At 39.1% G+C, this 10,174-nt stretch overlaps 1 long non-coding RNA gene across 1 annotated transcript; it reads right to left on the reverse strand.

Moving 5' to 3' along the window:
• Positions 1–772: 772 nt before the first annotated feature.
• Positions 773–9,548, reverse strand: LOC143125642 (uncharacterized). The gene is made up of 3 exons (XR_012987306.1): positions 9,518–9,548; positions 5,717–5,769; positions 773–884 (listed from the first exon to the last, which is right to left on the reverse strand). It is a non-coding gene; the product is annotated as an uncharacterized LOC143125642 (long non-coding RNA).
• Positions 9,549–10,174: the final 626 nt, after the last annotated feature.

The following is a 10,174-nucleotide window of genomic DNA, read 5'->3' on the forward strand; positions in this document are numbered from 1 at the left end:
GGACATGGGTTGAAATATGGGTTTTTGGTGGGATTGTCCACGGGTTTCAAAGTGGCCCCATGTAATTTACCCACATGGGTTCCATGCAGGATTACACTGGGTTTTATGTGGGTACCAAATGGGCAACAAACAATGTACCCATCTGGGGCCCCAGCCTTAAATTCTACCTGGGTTCTACATGGGTACTACATGATTTAAATAATGGGGTATAGGAGGGATGAATCGCAGGTTCTATAGTGGCCCCATGCCATTTGTCCACATGGGCTTCAGCCAGGATTACAATGGGTTTTATGTGGCTCCAAACTGGGCAATAAATGCCAGACCCATCCATGCCCCACCTTAATATTCTGTCTAGGTTCTACACATTGGCCAAATGGGCTGCATGCAAGATTATAGTTATTAAGTACATGTAGGGCAAAGCTGGGCAATGCATACAAGATCTTGGTCCCGTCTTCAATGTCATATGGCTCCAACATTTACAATAAAATATAATTAAAATCCCAATGTTTACAACATACACTATAAATACCAATCCAAAACCAGACCCATTTGTAATTCACTAGAAAATAATATTAGTCACTTCCAGGGGGCTATGGCTCTAAGGTCCCACCAAACAGCAGAAAAAGCAGCCTAATTTTCTTTTTCTGCATTTAATAATAATCATTTAATAAATTACAACACAGAGAACATCAACATCAACACAGAGAACAACAACAACAACTGGTTACAAACAGCAATGCGTAAATTGAATTGAATTAAATCACTTCGCCACTCTGGCTGCCCTCAGCCCTCCCCTGTCCCTTGCCCCAGTAAACCATTTCCCTAATGACCGTTCAGCCTCCTCTGATTTGTAGTGCTGGTAAGGGGGTTCTTCTTGAGGGCCTCTGTAAAATAAAATTATATTTAAGATTAAATGCTTGGATATGAGTCTTTGTCATTATCAGACAGGAAATCAACATACTCAAATATACATTTCACATAATTCCATGTTTAATTTTTTTGAGGATGCATTTCAAAAAGCAACAAGCCCATCAAATTGAATTAGATCAATTCAATTCAGATGCTTTCTACTGACTACTAATTGCAAAATGATTTAGTTCATGAGCCAGTTGGGCCAATGTAGTGTTGCCGCGCTTCAAAGTCAATATTTTTACTGTTTGTAATCAGTACTTTTTGGTTGGACCACCTGGTATTTTGGAGGTTATATTAATGTACTGAAAATATGTTTAAATTACACAGGTTTTGTAGATTAAATTGAGGCATTACACATGTGGATTGAAATAGCTTCAAAGAAATTGAAAGAAATACTTGGACAAGACAATATACATGTCACATCATTGACCCAATTACAATATAATAATTATAATTTAATGTTAATCTGTTTTTGTATTTTGTGCATCTCTTTGGATAATAGGTCTGCCAAGTATCATAAACATGTTTCAATAACAATATGTTTAACTTCATACATTGTAACATTTAGGCCGAACCTGCCCCCCTCAAGAGGTGTATTACTGAGACAAATTAGCTTTCCATGGGCTATTGACAGTCAGAAAATTGAATCCAGGGTCTTTTTTTCTGCATGAAAAAGGTCAAATAAGTCGTCCAAAGACATTTTTTTATTTAGAGTTTTGGGGTGGGGGCATACATTTTACAAACCAAAATCGTATTTTCCTTATTTCAGGCATCAATGAGAGAGAACAACACTTAAAGGGATATTCCACCATTTAGGGAATTACTCTCAGTAATAATCAAGGAACACCATGCAGCAGCACAATGATATCATGCAGCACCTGAAAATAGTTCCCGTAGGCTAACTTCTAGTAACAAGGTTGAGCTGCAGCAGACAAATTGGTTAGTGACTGGATTATTACGCCTGAATGAGAGTATAGTTCCATGTCAAATCAGCCTAGAAAATTGCCACGTTTCATTTTCAATTAGTCTTATTACACGTTCTAACTTGAGAAGAGACACGTTTTAAATAGGAAAATTACCGGAAATCTTAGTCATTTTTAAACGTGATGCTAGCAGGCGAGATGCTAATGGTCTAATCCGATTCAATGATCTATGCTAGGCTGGAGCTAAAAGTGGTATCCACATACTCAGAGAACGGCTGAATGAACTTGAGAAAGGTAAAAATCAATTGTTTAACTCAAGGGAAGGTGGAAAATGAGTGTAATTCTCCAAATGGTGGAATATCCCTTTAACATAGTCTTTACTTACATGATTTTGGTTTTAATTTTCTAATAGGAATAAGTGTTTGTGACAACATGTCATGATAAATTTGATAATGTTTGATCGCTATTTTGGTATGAAGCATCTTTCATGTACTGAATGCACACTCTAGAACAGGGGTGGACAACCAGTCCAGCATGAAGAGCCAAAAAAAATTTCAACACAACTCAAAAGAGCCGCACAACAAAAAAAGATGCCCACACCACAACAGCGACTTGGGCCTACACTTTAAATCTTCTTCTTTTTCATTTAAAATGAAACACTTTTTGCTACAAATTATCGTTTTCAGGAATGAGTAGCAAGCAACAAAGACATTTGACACACATCACAAATTCCCCATCACTGACTGACTTATTAGCATGAGAAATGCTCTGATGTAAGGGACTGTACGATATTTAGCGGGGGGGGGGAGGGCCGGTCGCCAGACGATCGGGTTAAAAATGTTCTGCCTGGCCCTCCCCCCTACGTGAATCAAATAAAACTAGTCGAAAAATGACGTTTACAAGGTTAAAACGGCCAGCAAATGTCATAAGCACACATACACACACACGGGGCTACAAACCAGTGTTGCGCGGGTTTGGTCACAAGCGGCCCGCGGTCGCCCGATATTTTAATCAACCCGACCGCAACTCGGACCGCGAATATTAATTAGGACAAAATTATACCCGACCCGCGATCCGACCCGCTTATTTACAAAATGTGTGCTTTTGGTTATAGCCTGCATGCAGTAGTCCATTTCTGTAAAACAAACTAATTTATTTGCAAAACTGTATGCAGTAGAACTACACGCAGGCATGCAGGACATAGCCTAATGTCTGCGCAGGAGAGAGAATGAGAATAAGAGCGCAAGCATGCACGCAACCACCAAGGATTAGAACACTAGGATAAGATTTGGCCATGGACATACTTCTTTCGAAAATAGAAATGGGGAGGCAAGGTAGGCAAGAGAGATACATTGCTGGTCAAAACGTTAGCGTAAGAACTGGTTTAAAATGCTGAATGAAGCACAAAGCTTTACTAAAGCACATCCACTGTTTAAAGTCACAAACACAACGAACTAAGGTAACTTTTATGCATGCGCGAACCTATACATACCGGTAGATATGGCTGTGTAGTCTGTGCCATAAGATTTATTCCTGCAGGCTGCCCGTTTCGGCTGTCATACTTTTAAATGGCTTCGCAAGAAGTAGGCCTACATAGACCATAACTTGTACTACTGTCATCTTCTTTAAGAACTTTTCCCAATATTTCCCATAGCCTATCGTTTTTCCGGAAGGGGTGTCTTTATTATTTTAACTCGCGTCTTCAGCTTCTTTACTGTTGATTTACTGTATTGATGCTTTACTGTATTGATGCTAGCCTTCTCGTGATATTTTAACACGTTAGTTTGGTACTTGGTATGCCAGACTTAACTGATGCATAAAAGCTTCAAACCTGAACATTTCCCAAAGGCACTGACCTTTGCAAGTACAAGGTAAAGGTATGATACATAGACGTCAGTCAGAGAAGCAGACACTCGACGGAACATTTGACGGTCACATTGGCATCTTATCAGTTGTTAGGGACTGTACGATATTTACCGGGGGGGGAGGGCCGGTCGTCAGGGGGGGGAGGGCCTAAGATAATTTTTTAAGCCTTAGGGGAAGGCCCAGGAGAATTATTTTGGCCTGGGGGGAGGGCCGAGGAAAATTATTTTTTCCTGATCCATGATATTTTTTCCCCTGATCAATGATCCGTTTTCGATATTTTAAAAGGTTTGTAGGCCAAAACATCATTCATGTCTCTTTGACAGAGTGGGCGAGTCCAAAAAGTCGCAACCCTACCTGAATCTCCCACAACTCCCCTCGTATCATTTTAATGATATTCGGGTCATTTGCGGGCGGGTCAGTTAAAATTAATTAAATATATATTTTCTACAAATAGGCCTACTTAAACAGTTTTTTTTACGGTTTTATTTTGGTTATGTTGACATATCAACCAGAAGGGTTATGCTAGCCTACAAAAAAGATTAATCCGCCTTTTTAATATCCGTGTTCCTCTTTCTATTTACTCTTAGCATCAGGGTTTTCATGATTGCAACAGTAGCATTACACCTGGCTAAAGAAACAAACGTTTCTGCTTCTTTATGGGCTAGACTTCTATCCATAACATGACAATAAAATTATTTTAATTTAAACATTGCAGCCTAACTATTGCCAGTACTATCAACTTATGAAAAGAATTTTCATTTACCAGAAATATAGGCTATTTCAAAAAATAAAAAACTATAAATCCAAGGAGAAATGAGAACATCAGTTGAGCAGCCGCGAGCCGCACATGAGGAGGCAAAGAGCCGCAGGTTGGCCACCCCTGCTCTAGAAAGTGAAAAGTCTAGAAGTGAAGGCCTACTATATGCTCCGTGTCTGTCTGTACATGTCCGCAATCGATTAGCCTACGTTCCTCAAATGGAAAACACATCCATGTTCCCTCGCATCTCCTGGCCACTCTATGTAATCCTTCTGTGTTTGCAAAATTCTTGACAGTTCTTAAATGTATAAAAAATAAAAAACTGAAATATTCCATTTACATAAGTATTCACACCTTTTGTTATGACACTTGCCATTGAGCTCTGGTGCATCCTACTTCTATCAATGGTCCTTGAGATGCTTCTACAACTTGATTGGAGTCTACTTGTGCCTAAATTAATTCACTGGACATTATTAGGAGAGGCACACATCTCTTTATATAAGGTCTCACAGTTGATGGTGTATGTCAGAGTAAAAACCAAGCCACGAGGTCGAGAGAATTGTCCATAGACCTGTGAGACAGGGTTGTATGAAGACACAGATCTGGGGAAGAGTACAAGAAAATTTCTGCGTCTTTACACAACCCTGTCTCGCAGGTCTACGGACAATTCTCTCGACCTCGTGGCTTGGTTTTCACTCTGACATACACCATCAACTGTGAGACCTTACAGTATATAAAGAGATGTGTGCCTCCCCTAATAATGTCCAGTGAATTCATTTAGGCATAGGTGGACTCGAATCAAGTTGTAGAAGCATCTCAAGGACCATTGATAGAAGTAGGATGCAAGGATAGTAGGATGGAAAGTGTCATAACAAAAGGGGTGAATACTTATGTAAATGGTATATTTCAGTCTTTCATTTTTTTATACATTTGCAAAACACTCTAAACACTAGCTTTTTGGTGGGGTGTTGGAGTATTGTGTGTAGATTGATAAGAAAAAATAAATAATTTAATCAATTTTAAGATGAGTCTGAAACATAACAAAATGTGGAAAAAGTGTAGCGCTGTGAATACTTTCCGTATGCACTGTATGTAGATCAGATACTGTATTGAGGGTGACTTATCACATTGAAATCTCAATCTGGCAACCAACGAGAGGCTTGTCTAGCGATTAAAAGGAACACTTGCCAATGTTTTGAATGTGAACATTCTCTGACAATCTTACATAGCTACTTAAATGAAATTGACACTTACTTACTTGGGAGGGACAGAAAAACACTTTCCAGTATGATCTGGAGATTAAACAGTAGCCTATAGGAAAGGGGAGAAGAAACAAAAGATGGAAGTTCAGCAGCACATTCATTTTCTTTCAACAAATACTGCATGCTATATCATCAACTAGAAAATCATTATTTTTTTTCATTAAGAAGTACACTTTTATGAATAATTGTGTACTGGGCAATAGTAGGGAAAGTATTTAAGATTTTAATTTAAGATGAATAAAAATAGCACTTTTAACTACAATACAAGTTATTTTTTTATGTCTGGGCCAAATTCAGACAAGAGGTGTTTACATGATTACATTTAGGTTAGGGTTTTCATTTTTTATCAAAGATCAGATTTAATGTAGTAGTTTGACATGGTAGGAATAGCATACAAAATGTTTGGACAGTTGATCCCGAATTTGGTCAAACAACAAAAATAAAAGCCATAATCAAAGACCAATGATAAAACAGTTTAAAATTATCGAAAGAGACAAGTGCAGTAAAATTAAAGTATGAGATAAAATTTGATATGGTCAATATCTGGAATTTAGCAATAGGCTATAGTCGTGGATCATAATATATAGGCCTATAAAATGATGGGATAACTAACCTAGCAAATATGTTATATATTCATTATGAGTAGTTCATAAATTGAACTGGACCATTGCATGAAGAATGTAGCCTGTTAGGCTACAGCTTTATTCAAGAACACCATTGCAGCCTACAGAGCAGGTTTTTTTATGTGCATTTGATACGGTCTGCTGTTTAGTCCAACATAATTTGTTGGTGTGCAGATTGATGCAGAACTGCAATGTAGGCTGATATAGTGAATGATTGAATTGCATGTAAATTCAAAGTACATTTTATCGCGAACCGTTCATCAGAGTGACGAGCAAGAGGCGCCATTGGAAAGCTTAAATCGTGTAGTTTCGTTTGCTTTTCGTTTAGTCTTGAATGTGCTGTGAGGGAATGTGCATAAGTGTGTACAAATATTTCCATGTACATGACTAATGCATCTTCTCTGCCTGCCTTGCCTAAAGGTTACTGCTAGACCCGCCAACTCTCTATCAAAACTTAAGGGGGCCAGATAAGACTACAACATTCGTTACCTCCATTTCTCTGGCTAGCCTTCCACTAGCCTACTTTCAGGCATGCACGGGCATGCATAGTTCAATTAAATCTGGCTCATGAAACGAAATGCAATTTAGAAGGCTCTTGAGTGTATTCTGCCAAACATACAATTGTTATTTAGAAGAAGAATGTTGCAGCAAGTAGCCTAGAAGCTCATCTATCTAATCTGATGAAAAGTGCTGCCTTCTAGCCTGACGAGCCAGACCCACATTAAATGTAATTTGCTGCCGCTAGTGTGCGTCTAGATTTCTAGGCTAGCTGCCTTCCCTAACTCAGCTGTAAAACCTCACGTTAGAAATTATCATGCAAGATCCGAAATACTTATGCTACCATTTAAACTCAAACTTTTCAGGCTTTGAGGTTATTGTAGAATAACCAATTAATACAAAAGAATGTGTTCAGTAGCACTAGCTGCAGGGCTGCCAACTTTTCAAAAAACCTTGGAGTGAGATTTGGTGGGGCCAACCCAAATTTTGCTGCGGAAATTTTTGTTTGGCTCATTCAGCATTATACCGTACAGTAAAAAAAAACATACATCAGTGGTTCTCAGGTGTAGGGACCAGGCATGGACGGATTATGAACTTTCGGGCCCCTGGGCCCACATGTATTGTCGCATATGCGGAAGGGGGGGTTGGGGGTCCTCCCCCAGAATTGTTTTAATTTGTTTGATGTGATTTCCTGTATTCTGGTGCATTTTGGGGATGGCAAATACTAAATTCAATCAAATTCATAGCCTACATCCTGATGTGTTGATATTGAGTCAATGATTCCATGCAAAGGCTTGGGCTTCAGGGCCCCCTGACACCTTGGGCCCCTGGGTCTGGGCCCGGAAGGCCCGTGCAGTAATCCATCCCTGGGACCAGGGTCCCAGAGTTAAATTAACATTGCTATCTAAGGGATCTAGCCTACTACTAGGACCATGGGCGGGAGAATGCGTGTAACAAAAAAAAAAATGTTTATGAGCGATTTGCGCGCAAATGGGAGAATCCAATGAAAATTACAATGAAGCACTAAACAGATGTAAAAACAGCACTGGTATTTCGCACGGCAAAAGTGGGGGGGTCCAAACTAACAATTTTAAAAAGTGGGTGGGTGTTTTGTAAGAATTTAAGAAATGTTTGTATATTTTAACTTTTAAATGCATCAATCAGGTGCACTTTCAAAATAAATTCAGAGGTCAGACTTGCTTATTTTTATGGAAATACTTGTGCTGTAGCCTAAGCTATTTTGCACTTCAGAATTATAACCATGCACACACAGGTGGAATAGTTATGGTGATATTGCAATAAGTTCACAACCACAAAAACATATGCTACATTTCACAGTTCAGAAATGTTCAAAAATGTGTGTACATTTCAGCACTCCATGAAATTATGCAGAAGTGGTCACCTGTGTTATTCAGCTAGTTTATTTAAGATAATATATTGGTCATTGTAATGGCCATAGCCTATAGCCTACATGCTATTCCTTTTTCAGGATGTACCCATATATCTGCATGATGTAAATGTTTGCATATGGCTTATGTCAGGCTTTATATCAATATTTGTGTCTCGTTATTTGATTTTCTTCATATTTTTGCATTAATGTCACTATAGGAAGCATGCCAATATAAATATATTCATTTATCTGTAATGGGATTGGCTGGAACCTGACAATATAAGAACCATGATAGTGGGATAATCTATGGCTGAGCAATTTACAAAAATGTATGTACAGTAGGCCTACTGACAAATAGTTTACATTAGAATACATTATAATTTCGCCCCAATGAGGCTATGTAGAAATGTGTTGCAATTTCAAAACCGGATTACGCAGGAACCACTTATTGCACAGAGGCATGCTTTATATCCTCATATTCGGTACGGTTTGCTGTTGATTGTGATATTGGGTTTGCAACGTGTTGTGTGAAGGGTTAGTGAAATATTAAACCGAGAGTAATGGGTGTGCACTGTGTGCAAAATGCAAATATGATTAGCCTAAATTGCACGTCGGTTCAATGTGAATTTTCTCGCGAACCATTTATCACAGCAACTTGGCGCTAATATAATTGGAAAGCTTAGATTCCGCACGTTCACCTGATGTGTGATATCATATGTATAGGTTTAGTTTAGTTGAACCTCATCTGCAAGGTATTTGACCTACCAGGTTGACACTTCAGCGTGAAAAATACTCAATAATACTCAAAGCATAACTGAAGCCGGGGTAATGCGGGGGGAATGCGCCTGGGACAGCTTCTGAAGTAGCATCGCAAATGAGAGAAAATTTAGAAAATTCCACAGACAGGGGGTGCTCTTGAACCTTCTCACCGTCTCTGAAAGCATAACCATGGCTCAACAGGTAGATCTATAGGCTAAACTCATTTTTCAGGCATCTGACCAACCGGGTTGACACTTCAGCGTGAGAAATCGGGGGTGTGGCGTGTGAGTGTGTGAAACTAATCAAATGCGTGTGTCTCACGGCCAATGCGTGAGAGTTGGCAGCTATGTAGCTGTGATGTCCATTGACTTACCTTAATAGCTCATGAAGTAGACCTAGTAAGACTAGCAAGAGTTCATAATAGCAAATTGTGTAATTTAAATTATCAGAACACAGTCGAAAATGTTGTAGCCTACATAAGCTAATACTTTTTACACAACTTATCAATGAATCACAATTGTACTTACCTATGGAAGCTTTCGACGATGAACGTTAGGAGTGAGCCCAGGTAGAACAAGTCAATCTCCCACGCATATCACTATGATAACGTTGATAACGTCAACTGATACGTTGGGTGACGTCGACATTCAAAGCAGAGCCCACCCCGAAACATGATTGAATAAAATAACTATGATAGTCCACAGGTGAACAGCCTGTACATTTGTCAATGAAAAGTAAATAAAAAATAAAGCTAATTACACTATAAACCTAGATTTTCTAAAATCTAGGTTTATACATGTAGGCCTATGTGCTAGAACTCTGTGCATTCTGCATTCTGCATGTAGTATGGAATCAGTGGTCAGCTTTACATTTTTAGATATGCTAGTTGTAGTAGTTTTAGGCTAATAATAATAATAATAGGCTATGTGTTTAAGTGGTCTTTGGGGACACAGCGGGTATGGAGAGGCAGTTGTGACATAGGTTGTTTTGGAAGGCCCTGTCTCCAGAGAAATAGGAAACTGTTAAACCCTACAGGATGAGGATGGTGTTTGTCATCAGCAATGAGGGCATTGATGGTGATATTGATGACAGCAGGTGGGCTCTGAAACTGGATTAGACGGGTTCAAAGAGCTCATGGTTGGACATGTAGTGCTGGAGTTGGGCAGCCACTGCTCTTTCCAGGT

This window comes from Alosa pseudoharengus, unplaced genomic scaffold (assembly GCF_046254945.1).
Source record: "Alosa pseudoharengus isolate Yale_2024_CS ecotype anadromous, Long Island Sound unplaced genomic scaffold, YU_APseudo_1.1 YU_APseudo_1.1_scf_1, whole genome shotgun sequence".
Classification (NCBI taxonomy): domain Eukaryota; kingdom Metazoa; phylum Chordata; class Actinopteri; order Clupeiformes; family Clupeidae; genus Alosa; species Alosa pseudoharengus.